Source organism: Marmota marmota, unplaced genomic scaffold (assembly GCF_001458135.2).
Source record: "Marmota marmota marmota unplaced genomic scaffold, marMar, whole genome shotgun sequence".
Taxonomy (NCBI): Eukaryota; Metazoa; Chordata; class Mammalia; order Rodentia; family Sciuridae; genus Marmota; species Marmota marmota.
In genome coordinates this window covers 22,562,419-22,583,745 of record NW_026000108.1, presented here as the reverse complement: position 1 = coordinate 22,583,745, position 21,327 = coordinate 22,562,419, and positions in this window count along the sequence as shown.

Sequence of the window (21,327 nt, the reverse complement as noted above, 5' to 3'; positions counted from 1 at the left end):
AATTTATTCCTTTTAAGTTGCTTATCTCAGGTGTTTTTTGTATCACATTGATGGAAAGTGAAAAGCTAACACAAATTTAAAGTACATTTTAAAATATTTTAGACATAGAATTTGTGCTCAAGTTCTGTTTCAGATATTAAAAGTAAAATTCCATATTATGGTTTGATATTGAATGTATAATTTACCATCATTTATTAATATTGTCTATAATATATAAACTGAAGTAAAAATGCATCACTTTTTCTGTCTATTATTTTGTTTAGAAGATTTGTTAAATATTTTAATAAACTCTTCTTACTTAATGTCGAAAAGAAATTTCATTTATTTTTAGTTTACTGGATGTATATGTTTATCTTTAACAGTTTTAAAATAATTTTTGTTTGTTTCATAAAGAGAGACATTTTTTTTCCTATGCAGCAAACCAATATTTCTGTCCTTAAAGAACAGTTTTAATCAAATCGTCTGTCTCCTCCAGATTCTGTCATAATGTTTTAGGTTTTGAAATATGTTGGAATTTCTTTCACTGCTGAGATTAGTTGGAGATGGTGAAGGGTTGGGTTTCAGCAAGTCACAATCATTCTTCTGATACCAGAGTTATTGCCATGTATTAAAGTAAACTATAGCAAAAATAATCATAATTTACAAGATTTACCCTATTATAATGTGTTCTTCCTTCAAACAAATTATTAGGTATTTAGCATATATTTTAATTACAAGTGTGTAAATTTTTTTTGTCTTCTTTCTTCTTTTGTGGATTTATTTCTTGCCATAAATATATGGACAAAATGATACTTGGCTGATCCATAGAGTTTAGAAATTTTAAGATTAAGTGCTATAAATGTAGCTTTCTCTTTGAAATTTTCCTTTATGATTATAGTTTTGATTTAAAGGAATTTGTCAAATTATACCAGCAATACATAATATATTTCAGAGTTTTGGTTATATACTTCTATTCTCTGGAAATCTATTCCCCAGCAGAAAAACAAATCATCAGTCTGTTACTATCATAAGTTTCCATAAACTTTGTGTATTTTATATATGCATGCATTTCTTCTCACTCTTGAATTTTAACTTGTACTTTGCTAGCTGAGTAGTAGGTCACCCCGTCCTTGAGAAAATGATTCTTTGGAATTCAGCATCTGTTCTCTATAAACTAGATTAATTAAGTTAAATTGTCTACTTTTGGGTAAGATTTTAATCATTTAAAAGGCCAGCAAATGCTTATTGTGCTCAATGAAGTAAAATGTAGTCAGATAGTGTTGAATTTTTTTTTAAAAGCATCTGTAAAAAATCTAAAATATTTCATTACAGGAAAATAATATAACAAGAACAAATGATTCAATAACAGCAAATAAAAACATTAACATTCTTGAGAGCATAGCAATGTGTTGGATACTGAATATGTAACTAAGAAATTGTCATTATAATTAAATAATTTATTATTAATATAATATAAGAGAACAACAAATGGAACCTCCAAAATTTTGCTGAAACCCATTTTTCTCTAACTAGATAAATGCTGCCCTCTTAAAATTAAAGCTTTTCAGAGGCTTTCCATAGATCAGGCTAAGATGCAATATCATTAATATTATACATATCCTTATCATCTACATTCAAACTATAGCTTATCAGGGTATATCTGTTGACATTTTCTTTGAAAAAATGGTTTCTCCAAAAGAAAGTTTGACATATCTCCATGAACGCATAAATATAAGTATTATAAAACCAGGGGTACCCGCAAAGTTTACATAAAAATAAATAAAAATAATCAATCAATCAATCAATCAATCAATCAAATCAAAGAGGTAATTTTATTAAGCAGGGCCTGAAGCTAAAGGCAGAGCCTATGGTAAAAACCTGGAAATGTTTCAGTTTTCTCTGTAACTTTTCTGGTACTCAAGATTGTCTTTGACAAAACATCTTTCTCTCAACTTCAAACTTTGTTTAATTTCCAACTCTTCCAAGATTATGAAAGACAATTGCATCTTCAATTTCAATCTTTTGCACCATCTTCACACCTGACAATGTCCTCAGAAGCCCCATCTCTCAGTTCTAACCATGAAAGTTCCATTTGCTCTTCATTTTGGGGCTTACATTCTCCTTCCTTGTGAAGTTTTCATTAATGTTCCCTAGCATCATTACTTCCTTTCTAACCCACAGTACATTTCAAAAGGTAGAGTCAGCCCAACATATCCTCATGTATGTATTCAATCAATAACAGTTTAAAATATTTCTAAAAATTGTAATTCTAAAAAATATTTTCTAATATTTCTCCATGTCTTTGCCAGTAGTTTAGTTCAGAAATTACATGAAAATATTGCCAATGTTTTTCAGCTATGAATCTGTGTGATTATTTTTATGGGAATTCTTAGAGGTCATTGCAAAATTTTATTTCTGCCATTTGCTAAAGCCCATATGAATTTCTTTAAGGAACAAATAATTCTATGCAAACCTGATGAACTTGCCCATATGTCTCTTTTCAAAGTTATCAAAGTGAATCCTGCATGCCATGGAATCTAGTAAAAGTAATGCCCCTGCTTTTAGCACTCAATATAAGAAAGGAAAGAGAAGAATTTGAAAATTGATTTAAGATATATAAAAAGACAATGTTTTTGTACATTTTATTTACTAAGCTTATGTATTCTCTTCACAATTCACAGTATCACTTCATGGAAAGCTTTTACTAAAGAGTTAATTCATTTGTCTCTTTCTTTGTAGATATCATCTTAAAAATCTTCTGACTTCAATCATCAGAGTCAGCTATTCCTTCCTCTGTGACTTACATGGTATGTGTATGCAATTTTATTATAGCAGTAGTCTTTTATATGTATATACACCTAATTTTACAATGAATTTATATTCAGTTAAAAGCACCTATATATCAAAACATTTTTTTAAATTCATTTGTTCAAGGTGATTTTCTATGAAGTTTATTTCTTTACTAGGAATATCACCAATGTTTTTTTTGTTTGTTTGTTTAGAATAAAGTATGGATAAATAAAAAATATTAAATAAACCAAGCAACTCAAATTTCTATTTCTACTGAGTAGTCCCCGATTCTCACTCAATACAGAGTATATGCCAAAGATCTAAATACATCTACTTTGAATAAAATAAATACAATTTAGATTAAGAAGAACTATTTCTTGGTATATTTGGAGAATTTGTTACTACATCCATCATGTTACCAAAATCCACTGATGCTCACCCTTTTACATAAAATGGCATAGTTTTTTTTTTCACATAACTTATGTGTGTTAGTCTTCTTTTTGTCAGAGTGACCAAACTACCTAACAAGAACAGCTTAGAGAAGGAAAAGTTTATTTTCAGCCCACAATTTCATGGGTTCACACTATGGTGGGCCAATTCTACTGCTCTTGGCCCAAGGTGGGTCAGAAGAGCGTGATGGATGGAGCTACTCAGCTCAACTTTGTCATGAAGCATAGAGAGCTTATGAGATGTTAGGAACACAATTCTTCCATTCAAATTATTAATCCATCAAATTGATTAATTAATTTTACTTCAAATGGAGCAATCTGAGCTGGGCACAGTGGCCCATGCCTATAATCTCAGAGGCTCTGGAGGCTGAGGCAGAAGGATTGTGAATTCAAAGCCAGCACCAGGAAAAGCAAGGCACTCAGCAAGTCAGTGAGACTCTGTCTCAAAATAAAATACAATATAAGGCTGTGGATGTGATCAAGTGCCCCTGAGTTCAATCCTTGGTCCAAAAAAAAAAATAGGGGAAGGAGCAATCTAATAAGGTTATAGCTCTCATAGTCTAATCATATCTCTTCCAAACATTTGTGCATTAACACAGGAGCTGTTGAGGGACCCCTCATATCCAAACCATAAAAATATGCATATACTACTGTATATTTAAATCATCTATACATGACTTCTAATACACAATGCAATATGAAGGCTCTGTAAAGAGTTATTATACTCTTTTGCTTATGGAATAATGGAAATAAAAAAAAGTTGTTTACTTTTAGTACAAACAATTTTTAGAAATATTTTAAACTGTTAATGATTGAATACATACATGAGGATAAGTTGGGCTGACTCTACCTTTTGAAATGTACTGTGGGTTAGAAAGGAAGTAATGATGCTAGGGAACATTAATGAAAACTTCACAAGGAAGGAGAATGTAAGCCCCAAAAGGAAGAGCAAATGGAACTTTCATGGTTAGAACTGAGAGATGGGGCTTCTGAGGACATTGTCAGGTGTGAAGATGGTGCAAAAGATTGAAATTGAAGATGCAATTGTCTTTCATAATCTTGGAAGAGTTGGAAATTAAACAAAGTTTGAAGTTGAGAGAAAGATGTTTTGTCAAAGACAATCTTGAGTACCAGAAAAGTTACAGAGAAAACTGAAACATTTCCAGGTTTTTACCATAGGCTCTGCCTTTAGCTTCAGGCCCTGCTTAATAAAATTACCTCTTTGATTTGATTGATTGATTGATTATTTCTATTTATTTTTATGTAAACTTTGGGGGTACCCCTGGTTTTATAATACTTATATTTATGCAATTCACACAAAGGGTTATTTCATTTTGTTTATTTTATATTTAAAGTGGGTCCCCTATTACTAGACTTTTTAATCTTTTTGAAAGATTAAATGTATTCAATTATGTTCCCTTTTGCTATGAAGCTTAAATTTTTACATAAATTAATTAAATGCAACTATTTGAATTATATTCCAACTTTTTATATTACATGTTTTTGAGGGCCGGTTATTGAGAATATTAAATAATTTAATAATAATAATAAATCAGCTATTACTGTACCACACTGATATTTGACAGTTTTATTTTTGTTGTTTTTAAGGTGAATCTCAGCAAGAGTCACTTTTAAGATTTTCTAGTTCACAAAAATAGCAGAGAGAAAGTGTGCTTAGGAAATATTAAAGCAGAGAGATCCTGGGTTTCTTCCTGTTAAATTAATCATCAGTGAATGAATTTCTGATAGCTAAACGAGGTCAAGAGAATCAAAGGAAATTAAAAATATTCAAAGCTGAAATAAAAGCTGTTGATTTCTTGCCCTTGAAAAGTTGCAGTTATATTTTTGTCAAACTTTTCTACTTTTTTTTTTGAGCTGGAATTAGCATCAATAGCATTAGATGAATAGAGTACTATAAATTTAATATCAGTAAGACATTTTATGAATAAATGCATGGAATAAAACTAATTAATTGAGTCTCTTTTTCTTTTAGTTGCTTCAGGTAGCCTGTTCTCTATGTGTTCCTGTGGAAATATTCATCTATTTTACATCTGTAATCAATACAATGGGTTCAACTGGGAGAAAAAAATAAAAAGAAGGCTAAAGGCATAAAGTGGTTCAGGACCTTTACTTTGCAGCTTTTCTTCTCACAGTACCTTTTGTCCTGGGAAATCTCATCCTCCTTTCAGGGGTTCCATTTGACTTTTACCACTCTCTTTTGCATGCATATTTCTGCCATGGATCTTTCTATCTACCTCCAGCACTTATAATCAATGCTAAGATAAGTCATTTCAAGTCTAATACACACTTCAAACTTGGCTTTCAGGTATTTAAATAATCATCTTTATTTTCTCATAAAAATACCCTGGTCCTCATCCTTTATATCTTGTTTCAGTAAGACCACCTATCAGCTAACCTTTTAACTTCAGTGTTTTAAAACACTTGTGAGCCTGTTGGTCACATGGGCTGACCTCCTTACTCCTCACCTTCCAAATCTAAATTTGCAGTAATTGCTGGGCATTCAGATTAACCCTCCACCCACATTTTTCCTCACCATTTGCCAAAGAGGCATCATTTTTCAAATGGATCACAGCAATTAGCTTCAACATAATATCCAGAGTGCACCATTTGCCCATCTCTATTTATTCTCTACTGCCAGAGATATCTTTAAAATTGTAATGCTATTTATGACACTACCATACTTAACATTTTTCTTAACAGTAGTACATTTAGGATGAATTTTGAAATGTTTGAATATTGATAGCTTTCATTATGCAACATGATCAAGAATAGTTCTTGCTACTCCTCTATTTTTGATTACAAAACATACAAATTCATGTATTCTGCTTTCTCTGAGAGTGACAGTCTATAAAACTTTCTTGTAGTCTGTATCTTTTAATTTTTTAAATATAAATTGCATTTATTTTCGTAGATATATAAATACATAAAACAGTATATATTAATGAGGTACTATGCAGTATTTTATACATGTATACATTGTATAATCTTTAAGTCAGGTTAAAAGCATCATAGCCGCAAACATTTTTCTTTATGGTGAAAATTTTCAAAATTCTTACTTCTGGCTTTTTACAACATATAGTACATGATTATTTCTATAGTCACCTTACTGTGTAATACCACACCAAAACTTCTTCTTCTGATCTCACTAACTTAGTACCTGTTTGTTAATATTTCCTATCTCTCCCTCCCCACATCTCTTCACAACCTCTGGCAACCACCATTCTCTTCTCTTGAAGGAGGTGAACTTTTTATTAATAAGAGTGAGATCATCTGGTATTAAAGTATACTAGAGTATTAGTTGAAATATATTGAATACACAAATTTGTGTAACTCTCCTTTTTTTCCTCACATCTAAAGCACACATAAATAGTTCATCATCAGAAAGGTTACAGTCTTCCCTGCAGCTTATCAATGAGTGTAGTTAAAATTCCTTTCAAGGACCTTTGTTATCATTTAGAGTCTATATCATTTGAACCTTCAAATATATCTTCTTCCCTTTTCTTGTTTTATTTTATACTCCTCCACCTCCCCCCCACCCCGTCCCCACTCTACCCTGATACCTTGATCTCCACTGTTCATGACCTAGATTGTCAAAACTGGTAAGATCTTTTCCTTGCTTCCATCTTGGAAAGTTCTTTGAATCTTTGCAGATAATAGCCCTTTGTACAACCTCCAGGAGTGCAAGCTTAGGTTTTTCACTAAGAAAAGCAAAGCATATTATTGTTAACTATTGATAGAGCTTGTAGCATACTTTTGAAGTATTTTATTCTAAAAACAGGCCTTTTCAGAAGCTAAGCAGATGTAGCAGGCATTTGATGGAAAACAAAAGGAAAAGGGAAATGTTCACACTGACCATTCCACACATTATGTCATAAAATCACGGAACATTACTATTCTAAATGGCACAGAGATTAATATTTTATTTTTAGCGTTATGATATTCTAAGCTCAATGCATATGCAATCTTAAATATAAGATGGATATGAATTTGCTACTCTGGCTAGTTGTTAGAGGGATCACTTTTGACCTTATTCTCCCCACAATAATGATATGCAATATGCAACTTACAAACCTAGAGTTTTCTGGTGTACAAATTCAAAGTACCAACCCAGACAACTTCCATCATTTGTAAGTATAAAGTAATGGATGCTAGATAGTGGTAAAATGATTTTTACAAATCATCTTAGTAGTGTAAGATCTAAGATGAGCTTGCATACAATTTTTAACATACATGTTGCACTATCTTTTTCTCAAATTGGATTTTTTTTTCTTTCATATCTAATACTTTCTGTGTTAAAAATACCTTGCCTATTCCAATTTTTGTACAAAATATATAGGAAGTTAAGGTGAAGACATACCTGATTTAGTGATACTATATTTGAAATTTTAAAATGAATACTGAGCCTCTTCATTTTTACTAGATTGAAACTTTTAGCCTACAAAAGTCCCTCATATTCTTGATTTTTTAAAACTATTTTTAATATATTATATACACACACATATATATATATATATGTATATGTGAAAAAAATATATATATAGTAGTATGGTTTCAATGTGAGATATCCCCCAAAAAGCTCATGTGTGAAACAGTGCAAGAGGGTTTAGAGGTGAAATAATTGGTTTATAAGATCCTTAACACAATCAGTGAGTTAATCCCCTGATGGGATTAACTGGGTGTTATGTGAAGGCAGGGAAATTGTGGCTGGAGGAGGTCTGTCATTAGGGGTGTGCCTTTGGGCTATATATTTTGTGTCTGGTGAGTCTTCTCTGCTTACTGATCATCCCGAGTGCTGCTTCCCTCCACCACACTCTTCTACCATGATGTTCCCTTTACTTCAACCTTAAAGAATGGAGCTGGCTGACTATGGACTGAGACCTCTGAAACCATGAGCCCCCAAATAAGCTTTTCCTCCCCTAAGTTGTTCTTGTCAGGCCTTTTCGTCACAGCTGCAATAAAGCTGATGAAAACATTGTATTTTTTAGGTAACTGGTTTTGCATGTCGGTTTTGTCCAAATACAAATGTATGCTTCACAAAAGTAAGTCTTGATGTCTGTACTTTCCTTCTATCAAGAAGAGTTTGTGTTCATGCGTATTAATCTATAAATAAAAAATTAAATGAGATTGAATTGAAGAACATTCTAGTAGAAAAGGACATGTAGAAATGAATAATAATAAACACTTAAGTAAAAGCAGTTAAAGTGTTGATGAAATAATCTCCAATTTGTAAAAGAAAGGTATTAGGGGTATTTTTTTTCATGGATATTTAAAAATGGTTAAGAAAGGTACATTTTTTAGTTCATTCAAAATGAGTTAAGAAGATTAGAAGCTGAAGGGATAAAAATTATTTGCACTGATAAGGTCTCTTTTGTAATAGAATTCTGAGCAATGAAGAATTTAAAATTGCATTATTTCTTAACCTGGAGAGAAAAAGAAAAATAGACTTTCTAAGAACTCACACAACTCAACACACACAAAAAAACCCCAAAACAAAACAAAACAAAACAAATAACAACAACAACAACAAAAAACCCAATAATCCAATCAAGAAATGGGCTAAGGAACTGAACAGACACTTCACAGAAAAAGAAATACATTCGAAATAAATTCGATCAACAAATATATGAAAAAAATGTTCAACATCTCTAGCAATTAGAGGAATGTAAAACAAAGTACTCTAAGATTTCACTTCACTCTAGTCAGAATGGCAATCATCAAGAATACAAGCAATAATACATGTTGAAGATGTTGGGAAAAAGGTACATTCATACATTGCTGATGGAACTGCAAATTGGTCCAATCGTAATGGAATGAAGTATGGAGATTCCTCAGAAAACTTTGAATGAAATCACCATTTGACCTAGCTATCCCACTCCTCATTTTACACCCAAAAGATGTAAAATATGAATACTACAGTGACACAGTCACCTCAATATTTATAGCAGTTCAATTCACAATAGCCAAACTATGGAACCAATCTAGATGCCCTTCAAAAGATGAATGGATAAAGAAAATACAGAAAATACACAATGGAATATTACTTAGCCTTAAAGAAGAACGAAGTTATGACATTTGCAGGTAAATGGATGGAGCTGGAGAATATTAAGCTAAGCAAAGTGACCAATCCTAAAAACAAAAAGGTGAATGTTTTAATATGCAGATGCTAATTCACAATAAGGGGGGGGGCTGGCTAGGATTATTTGGATTAGACATGGTGAGTAAACACAGGGTAGGTAGTATGGGGTTCGGAAGTACAGTAGAATGAATACAACATTATGACCTTATTTGCATATAAGACTACATAACCAGTGTGATTCTACATCATGCACAACTAGAAGAATGAAAAGTTGTACTCCATTTATATATAATGTGTCAAAATGCTTTGTACTGTCATGTAAACTAATTAGAATAAAAAATGTGGAAAGAGGAATGTTAAACAGTGCTCAATGTAAAGAAGAATGTTTAGTAGGCAAACTTTTTTGTTCTGTATCATTTGATGTCTATGGTGATGAGAAAGAAGATTCCAGTTGTTTCAGTGAAGAAAATGTAAAGTTTTGAAAACAAAGCAAATTGTAGTTAGCAACTGCACACTATGTATGTATTTATAAAAAATTACATGACAAATATTCATATTAGTACCATTATTATGGCTAGAAAGGGAGAATGCATTTGTTCTTTGTCTGATCCTTAATGTGTCATTAATGCATCCCATTTTAGTATACATAAAGCTTCACATTTTACCACCTGAAGGTCTGTGAAAGACCATAGAACAACTGATGATGACTTTCTTCCCTTAATTTTTACTTTCTCATCTTATTTTAGAACAAAAACTTATCAGATAAAATTCTTCAGTTACTTTGGACAAATTATTTCCCCAGAAACTTGGAAAAGTGAAATAGGATCAGGTTTTGCAATGCCTGAAATCCATTCTAAATACATTTCAGAACTCTGATGTACATTATAGGGAAAGTAGAAACTTCTGGGAATCATGTATGAATTGAACAACATACAATTTCTATCTAGGACTGTAACTGTCATTTTATGAGGTCTTAGGGATAAGCTTCTAACTCTTCTCTTATTAACATAGTTTATTCAAGGATTTAAAAGTATATTTATTGATTTAACCCCCAAGGGGAGTTTGAATTTTAGATGTTCAGGATTTAAATCAATAGAAGAGTAATTGATTACTTTGAAATAGACAACTTTTTTTTTTCAAATCTGTAACTGTAAACACTTATGGCTCACAAGCTTTAGTAACATCATACCTATCAAATCATCAAAACATTTTAAAAATGTAATCCTCTTATGATCCTAGCAATATTTTCTGATGATCTAATCTTATTTTGGATATGAATTAAGGCAAAGGGTACATATGCTTAATAGTTCAGATTCCCACTGTTATATTGTATTACCACATTTTACAAATTTAATTGTTCTAACAGGAGAGGATTAATGAAGATAATTAATGTAAAACATCACCCAACACACAATCTTATCATTCACCATAGGTTCTACAGAAGACAAAGAAATTATAAATAACAATTCTTTACTAACAATGTGACAACTGGAACCATCTAATTCATTTTTACGTATTTTTTTCTGAGACTGCAATAATCACAGTTAGAATTTCAATTCCGTCCTTACTCCTCCTCTTGCACCTTGTGAGGTAGCTAGGTCTGAAAACTGGAAGTGGGCTCTGGAGGAATGTACTTCTGTTAAAGAATGACCACAGCTGGGCAGGGGTGCAGAGAGAGAATAGTGAGGGTTTCAGCAATTAGGGTGCAGTATTCATAGACAGGGTGCTTCTATATAGCTTCAGAACAGTTGAGAAGGAGTAAACAAACAACCTTTCATAAATGAAAAAGATAAGGGAATAAAAGGTCTAGTTGAAGATACAATATGTATATGCAGAAAAATTTCAGTTTCATTAGGAGCATTCATTATAAGTTATAGGACATTTTCACAATTTAGATCATGGGACTGGAATTAGACTCTGGTAAGAGTAACAATATTAGAGGAACAGATACAAAATTAAGCACCCACACAGGAACTCTGGTTCAGCTTATCTAAAACACTGTAGGATTTGTGAGCTACTGTATCCCCTAATGGTACTATGTTGACTGGACAACACAATCAAAAAGAATTAGACTTATAATTAAATTATTTAATCATTTCTGGTTTCCAATTAGAGTAAAACCATCAGTTTTCTCATTTTATACTTAAGCTCATTCCTGAACATGGTTAATCAATTATATGAGCCTCTATGCTTCACATTTATTCACATTTCCAGTACTAGAGATGTTCAAAAGTCACCTTTCATTAGGTGTAGTTCTGTACTCAACATCCTCTGAAAAGTGAAAATTATCAAATCATGCTTCATTTATTCATTCATTTGTTGAAGTAACATCACCATACAGTGTAAACACTCCCCCCCCAAAAAAAAAATTCCTGGCCACAGAAACAAAAACTTGATAATAATTGTGCTAGAAAGTTGGAGCCAACTTACATATATTAACATAATTCTACTGATATCTACTCTACTGTTTATTGAACAAATCATTTGCACACCATTGCTTTCCATTCAATAGAGTTCTCTTTATTTAAGTTGGATTTAAAAAACAACAACAAAAAAAATGAGTAGCAGGTTCCAAGATGGGCGGCCAGAGGGAGGCAGCATTCTGGGTAGCTTGGTAACCTGGGGATCTAGTTGTGAGAATACAGCTTCACTGCTAGGGATATTCCAGCCCCCCCACCCCACCCCCACATGCAAGAAGCACTGTGTCCATTCAGGCCTCCTGGCCTTAGCATCAGAGTAGGTCTCCCAACTATTCACTTATGTAGGATTACCAGATACCCGAGTGAGAGCATGGGGGTGGCAGCAGCACCCATGATGAAATTTTGGCCACCCACTGGAGTAGAAATCACAGACACCGCTCCCACGGAGGACACCCGGCAGCTTCCCATAAGTAAGAACTATGGCTGCCACCCCTGTGTGGACCCCCATCTACCAAAGTGGGGTTCCCCCAGCTGCTGCCCTCTTGGGACTCTGCTGCAGGGGACTTATCCCTGATGTGCAGTAGCCCGTCTGCACCCAGGAACATCACTCAGGCTCTGAAGTCAGCCAACACTGCTAGCCCTAGAGCTCATCATCCAACACATTGCCAGGCTCCCCCCACCCAACTGGACACCCCACCACAGGAGCCTCCATCTTGGCTTGCCTTTATCACCATCTTCCAGGTATCCAGTTTCTAACTCTCCACTGTCCCCAGTAGCCGATAACCTGGCACAGTGACACCCTGGTTATCTTCACCATCCTGAGTGTGGAGAAACCAGCTAAAAACAGAGGACTGCAGAGATTGGATAAGAAGGGAAACAGGAAAGACACTGATAACCAACCCAAATAAGCCCTGTGTCTTACTTCAAGATTCTCTCTCTCTCTCTCTCTCTCTCTCTCTTTATCTCCCTATCTCCCTCTCCTTTCTCCTGCACTCACATCCCAACATATGTAAAACCATGTACTTTGCATGAATTAGATTTTGAGGTCTGGGATGACTGAATAGTATATTACATTGTGTGGTACATACATTTTTTTTTAATTATTACTTTTTTCCCCACCAATTTCTGCTATTTTAATATTTTCAATTTTTCTTGATATTTATGTATGTTTTATGTACTATACTGTCCTCCCACATCCTTGTCTACCCAAAAGTACTTCCTCTCCTTTCTCCTGCTACTAATCTTCCTCTTTAGATTTCTCTTTTCTAAGGTATAACAATTGTATATCTTCACCTTCTATTTCCTAAGCATATCATCCTACTCCTCACCCCCAGGTTCATTGTCTACCATCAGAAACTATAAACCCTTTTACAAACCTACTGAGTGTATTGTGGATAATAATTTCAGTCACCGTTTATGTACATTGTGAACAAACTGTAAATGTCTCATTAGCAAATATTTTGTTTTTTGAGGGTGTATATTGTTTATTTTGGGATCTGATAACATTGTCCTTAACCTCAAAGGAGAGGTATAGGATTCCTACAGGGAAACAATAAGCCTGTAGGATAAAATCAGTAACGACTAGGATCCATAGTGCTAGGAGAGAAGACACAAGATCAACATGAAAAGACAAGGGAAGAAAGTGACCCAAGCAAATCAAGATACCACATTATTATAATCCATGGCCAACACAAGCAGAAGATATAGCAGATAAGGAGTTAAGGATGTACAAAATTAAAATGTTCTGTGAATTAAAAGATGATATATGAGAGCAAATACAGGCAGCAAAAGATCATTTTGACAAACAGCTACATAAAAAAATAGAGGAAACATAAGATTACTTCAGTAGGAAGATAGAGGTATTAAAAAACCCAAACAAAAAAAAAAACTTGAAATGAAAGAAACAATAAATCAAATAAAATGTTCAACTGAAAGCATCACCAACAGATTAGACCACTTAGAAAACAGAACCTCAGAAAATAAAGACAAAATATATAATCTTGAAAAGAATATAGGCCACACAATGAAAATGGTAAAAAACCATGAGCAGAACATACAAAAAATATGGGATAGCATAAAATGACCACATTTATGAGATAATTGGAAAAAAGGAAAGAATAGAGTTCCAAACCAAAGAAATGAACAATCTATTCAATGAAATATCAGATTTTTTTTTCCAAAAATGAAGAATGAATTTTAAAACCAAATTAAAGAGGCTTTCAGGATGCCAAATGTACAAAATCACAAAAGATCCACACCAAGTCACATTATAATGGAAATTCCTAACATACAGAATAAGGAAGAAATATTAAAAGCCACGAGAGAAAGGAATCAGATTACATATTTGGGGAAACGGATTAGAATATGTGAAGAGTTTTCAATCCAGATCCTGAAAGCTAGAAGGTCCTAGAACAACATATATCAAGCTCTGAAAGACAATGGATGCCAACCCAGAATCTTATATGCAACAAAATTAAACTTTAGATTTGATGATGAAATTAAAACCTTCCATGATAATCAGAAGTTAAAAGATTTTACAATTCGAAAGCTTGCACTACAGAACATCCTCGTCAAAATATTCCATGAAGAGAAACTGAAATACAACAATGAAAATCAGCAAAGGGAAGTATTACACTAAAGGAAAAACAAATCAAAGGACAAACCAAGTCAAATTAAATACCAAAAATAAACAAAATGGCTGGGATTACAAATCATGTCTCAATAATAACCCTGAATGTTAATGGCCTAAACTCACCAATCCAAAGACAGACTGGCAGATTGGATTAAAAAAAGAAGACTCAACAATATGCTACCTCCAAGAGACTCATCTCATAGTAAAATACATCCACACACTGAGGGTGAAAGTTGGGAAAATTCATACCATTCACATGGACTGTGGAAGCAAGCAGGGGTTTCCATCCTCATATCAAATAAAGTAGACTTCAAGCCAAAGTTAATCAAAAGGGTTAAACCAGGATATGTCATACTGCTTAAGGAAACAATTCATCAACAACACATAATAATAATAAATTTATATTCCCAAAAATATTGGATGTCTACATTCTTCAAACATACTCTTCTCAGGTTCAAGAGTCAAAAAGACCAGAAAACAATAATTCTGGGTGACTTTAACACACCTCTTTCATCACAGGATAGATCTTCCAAACAAAAGCTGAACAAAGAAACTATGGATTTGAATAATACAATCAATAACTTAGACTTAACTGACATATATAGAATATTTTATCCTTCAATTAACAAATATACTTTGTTCTCAGAAGCAAATGGATCCTTCGCTAAAATAGACCACATATTATGCCACAAAGCTACTCTTAGCAAATAAGACTCCTATAGTGCAAGAATTAAAATCAAGAATTGATCATTGGGATGAATTCAAACTAAAAAGCTGCTTCTCAGAAAAACAAACAGTTAGTGAGGTGAATAGAAAGCCTACAGCTTGAAAATATTTTTTTCCACTTTCACATTAGATAGAGGACTAATCTATATGGTAGATGAAGAACTCAAAAAGGTAAACACCAAAATAACAAATAACTCAATCAATAAATGAGGCAAGAAACTGAGCAGACACTTCTCAGAAGGTGATATACAATAAATCAACAAATATATGAAAATATGTTCAACATCTCTAGCTATTAGAAAAAAAGCAAATCAAAACTACTCTAAGATTTCATCTCTCTCCATTCAGAATGGCAGCTATTAAGCATACAAACAACAATAAGTGTTGGCGAGCATATGGGGGAAAAGGCACACTCATACATTGCTGGTAAGACTGTGAATTGGTGCAGCCAATATGGAAAGGAGTATGGAGATTACTTGGAAAACTTGGAATGGAACCACCATTTGACCTAGCTATCCCACTCCTTGGTCTATACCCAAAGGACTTAAAAAGAGACTACTGCAGGGATGCAGCCACATCAATATTTATAGAAGCACAATTCACAATAGCTAAATTGTGGGGCCAACCTACATGCCCTTCAGTAAATGAATGGATAAAGAAAATGTGGTATTTATACACAATGGAATATTATTCAGCAATAAAAGAGAATAAAATCATGGAATTTTTAGGAAAATGGATGTAGTTAGAGAACATAATGCTAAGTGAAGGTAGACAATCCCAAAAAACCAAATGCCAAATGTTTTCTCTGATATAAGGAGGCTGATTCAAAGTGGGGTTGGGAGGAAGCATGTGACTATTAAAGGAACTCTAAAGCAAAGGGGAGGGGGGGAAGGGAAGGGGTATGGGGGTACAAAAAGATGGTGGAATGAGATGGACATCATTTCCCTAAATACATATATGAAGACACAAATGGTGAATATACTTTGTTGTTTAGAGCCACAGCCAAGTCGGGATGGCGCCTGGCATTTTGCCAGAAGGAGTGTTTGGGAGGTGACGCCATCGAGCCATTGGGATGATGGTGATTAAGTTAAGTTGTGTATAATTATTGGGATGGTGACTGATTGCTGTAACTGGAGGATGCTGAATTGGGGCAAGCTGTGTATTCAGTTGTGTATGTGGACCTCTGCTGTCCAGCAGTGGGGCAGCTTCTGCTGCCTCGAGTGCCCGCTACTTTTGAGTTCCCATTGGTTCTCTTGGAGTTTTGGTGGAGTTCTGGAGAGTTCCCGTGGGGTTCTGGCAATAAAGTAGTTCCTGTTTGAACCTGCAAGTGGCTCGTGACCTCCTGGTTATTTTTGTGCCCAGCCAGACTGCGGCACTTTGTATACAACCATATGAAAATATCCTCTCTATTTGTGTAATATGAATTGTAATGCATTCTGCTGTCATATATAACAAATTAGAATAAAAAAGTAAACCCAGTATGAATTAAAACTTTATTTCAGAATATGTATCTTTTCAATGAAAGTAGATCCAATTATGTCCAAGTTCCACCGTATGACATATATGACTCTTCCAATAACCAAATAAGGAATGATGATAGTAATGTTTGTTTTCTTCAGAGTGTGTTCAGATCAGGAGGGAATTACAAATATATGAATATGGCAAGCATTTCTTATTAAGTAAACCTGCTATCCATTCTACAAAATTTTTAAAGATTACAAGGCATTTTGAGAAATCCATGTTATAAACAGGAGTCATTCTAATTCAGCCATATTTTCATGGCTGATACATAGAATATTAATTGCAGCTGGATGGTAATAGTTACCATTAGTGTATAACTTTTCTTTGTAAAGAAAAAATACAAGGTGTCTTTGTTGTCATAACACAGTGTCAGTTTTCAAAAACTGATTCATTCTTCAAAGACCTTTCCCAGTCCTTAACTTTTGAGTTTGTTTCATTTAGCATGAAAATTTGCTCCTTAAAATGTTATTAAATAAATAGGCATTAATATATTTTAATTAAAAAGACAATGAATTTTTAATGAAAATTATATGTTAGTATGATTTATTTTTATATCACCATAAAGAATGCCTCTGTAATTTATGGTATATAAATCAGTGGTTTGGTTAATGAATATTAATAAGACTATGGAATTCCTAATTTCATGAACAAATACTATATTTATAATGTGTTCACCTTATTTAGTAATTAAAATGACTTTCATTAATAAAAATAACTTTTTAAAGTAAAATGATTAATATTATTGAAACTTCTCTTAAAAATCAACCAAACTCAACTATGATTGACAATAAAATATTTGATGTTTAGAAATTATCTATGAAAACATAAGTATTTGTTATTTGAAGTTTTAGTTTTATAAATATATGTAATTGACAACTTAAGAATTATTCAACTATTATAGTAATTTGAAAGCTGTCATTATACTACAAGATGAAAGATTAGTATAAATTTAATTATATATATATACACACATATTGGTTTGCATATTCATATGTATGAAGAAAATTGCATATTGACTAATATATTCCATAAACTTTGACTATTAATAAAACTTTTAGTTCAATTTTAACTTGTTCTATATGACAGCTACTTTATTTAGTAAAGTTATGACATAATGATATATTTGACTCATGTAGAAAAGAGAACTCATAAAATAAATTTTTTAGAGTTTAATTATTTTATGTTGTTAAATAGAAGTTTTTATAATAACAATATTTAATAACACTTATGATTTCAACTAACACAGTTATATTGCTAATAATAAGTAACATTATAATTTACTTAAATTTGATAATATATTACACACTGTTCTTAATACTTAAATTGATTATCTCTTTCCTCATAGCTATGCTTGAACACACTATGTTTGTTTCTATTTTTTCAATGAAGTTAGGCAACACAGAGCTGGACAGTGACTGACACATACTATACCTAGGTGATCCAATTTTTGTTGGGGTCACTTTGTGAATATGTGGACTGGAAGGCCTAAGAAAATTTCTATATTTATATTTTCATTTCCCTCTTCTTAAAAGCACAGTTTAAATTTTCAGACAATTTTAGAAATATTTAGGACTAGAAGAAAAACATTCATATATTACATATATCTTAGTTTATTGCCATTACATTTAGCATACTTTGAAATAATCATTAAAATTTAAAAAACACTCTATTACAATGAATGTATGATGATATCTGCTTTATGGTGTTTTAAATATCTTTGCACAAGTCATTATTTTCTATTCATCTGGTACAGAATACTCTTATGAGACTCTAAAATAATACAAAAATTGTTCTCTCTAAATAAAATCACAAAAATTTCCAGCATTTTATTACAATAGCTAGAGACTAAAGATGACTTTTATGTACTGAAGGAAATGAACATATTAAAAAGAAAAAAATAAAAAGTAAGTTGCTAAAGATGAATGCACACTAAAATAATCAGCTTTGCCTGATTATTTTAAACTCTGATGTTATTTCTTGTAGTCAATAATGATTGAAAGGATACTAATTTGAATAATGTTGTAGACCCGAAGACAGCATGTAGTGAGATAAAAATCTGGACTTGAAAAATGTAAGCTCTCGTCATATGACATGGCCAGATAATAGGAAATATGATCTGACAAACAAATATCACCAAAGTATGAGAAGCCTGGGCTAAGTTGATACCAAGACTTTAATAGAATCAACACCAACAATGATACTAGAAAATAACAACTGTAGTGTAAAAATGAATTGAGTTTGGCAACAAATGGTGGAGGGTATATGCACTTATTCCAAAACAAACAAGTAGCACCAGTCTTAATTAATCATAGGAAATATTTTACATCTTTAATATTTATTGGTGATTTCAAAATTGTCAACTACTATGCCAATAAATATATAGGCATTTTAATTTTATTTTTCTGAAAGAAGCAATAAAACAAAGATAACTGTTATTATCCATAACTTTTTGTACACATAAAATTCCTCTGTTTATTTTTTTCTGGTTAAAAATATATAATGGGGGAATTACTATATATACAATAAAACTATATATTTTTAAGTATGTAGGAACTTTTAAAGCATATAAATAGAAATAATAACAAACTGATTCAATTTTGCTATTATTTTTTTCAGATTTTTGGTATCTAAATGAAACATATACACAACTCATTTTTAAAAATTTCTATGTATACTTCCTTTTACTTTTTATCAGAGAGTGTAATTAGCAAGTGATAATAAAATTAGACATAAAAAACATTTCAGGAAAAAAAAATAGGGCAAACCCTAAGTGGTATTACAAAGGTAAAGGAAATCATCTCTATTATGTGTAGTTTTAAGATTTCCTCTCCCAAGTATTTCTTATAAAGTAACATAGATTCATAGCTTTTGGGGACTTCCGTGTCATCCTTCTTCCTTAACCACTCTTCTCAGGATTTTTCAATTGCTGGGTAAAATAGCATAATTATAATTATAACCATTATAATTATAGCATCTTAAAACAACACACATTTACTATCTTGCAGTTTGTGTCAGGAGTTAGGATACACTTAACCAGGTCATCCTCTTAGGGTTCCAAAGATTTATATCAAGATATCAGTGTATGACATTCTCTTCTGGAGACTTTCTCCCTTTCCCAAGCTCATTCTCATTCTTGGAAGAATTCAGTTCCTAGCAGTTGTTGGACTTGTTCAATGCTGCTAACTGGCTAGAGAATCTTCTTAAAACCTAAAATCTTCTTAAAACCTAAATCTTCTCTCAGTTTCCAGACACATAGACTTGTTTCTAAAGGACAGCTGACATAAAACCAGTAAGAAAAACTTTCTTCAGTCAGCTCAAAATATATTTTATATACATTTTATTTTATTATACACATAAGAGTCATTATCCAATTTTTATCTTTTCCATATAGCACACTTTAATCTAGGGAATAATCTTCCCACCATAATTCACAGATCTCATTCAAGAGAAAGAAGTTTTGTGTTTCATGTACATTACAAGTCAGACATCTTGAACCATCTAATAATTCTGTGTGCTACTCTCTGAAGTACTTTACAATTAGTATTGCATTGTTACACCTATTATTAGAACCCTTATTGCCAAGAACCTGATTATTCATCTTTCAAGAGTAAAATAAGAATTTTAGTCCTATCTAAGAAGTCTGGATTAGAGAAAGGCATTTGACTAAGGCTTTAAATTTTTACAGTTATTTGAAAATTAAAACCTGAGAAGATAGATCTTTATCACAATTCAAAAGACTCCCATCTTAAGGAGAGTTTTTAAAAGGATATTTTTAAATTAGTACTTTGATAATATTTTAGCGTTATATGGATTTAGTATAGATAATCAATATTGGGCAAAAAATACAAACTTAAGCTCCATAGGTCAGATATTATTATTAATATTTTTTTTCTGTGTTGCTATACAAACCCAGGGCCTCATGCATGCAGGCAAGTACTATACTCCTGAGCTATGTTCCTAGTTCTGGGGACAGATATTATTATAATGGAAAAATTCAAAAATCAAAACCACGCAATGTCTAAGATAAAATTTATGAAATAAAAATTTTAAAATCCTATATTGAGTTGTATCAGCTGGTTCACTTCTGAAACATGCCTAATATTCTCACACTATATTCTGGCTTTTGAAATCACCATAATCATTGAAAGAAGGTGTATGTGTCTTTGAATATCAGGGGCAATGGCTTGTAGATTTAAAGCCAGATGGCCTTAAGGCAGTTTCTGGACAAACACTTTGAAGCATAATCTTTATTCATTCAGTCCAAAGAAGATATCTTTCTCTCACAGAAATAGAAGAAATATTTCAACCCACTATGTATTTTCAAACTTCCAAATAGAAAGGATGTTAGTGAATAATGCCCTTTCTGGCTAAGGTACCACTGACTATCACAATCAGTTATAAATCTTAGCCATTCACTTTATTTGAAAATACCAGATTACTAAATATTGGAAAGAAGGGTGATGTATCCTAGATTAAAAAAAATTGTCTCTACTGTACAAACCAGCAAAGGGAGTCTTCAATGTTCTCTGCAATGTATTCAGGAAGGATTGTAGGGAAGGGAACGGGGTTGGGAATAGAAAAGACAGTAGAATGAATCAGACATAACTGTCCTATGTTCATACATGAATACACCACCAGTGTAACTCCAAATCACATACAACCACAAGAATGGAAAGTTATATTCCATGTATGTATAATATGTCAAAATACGTT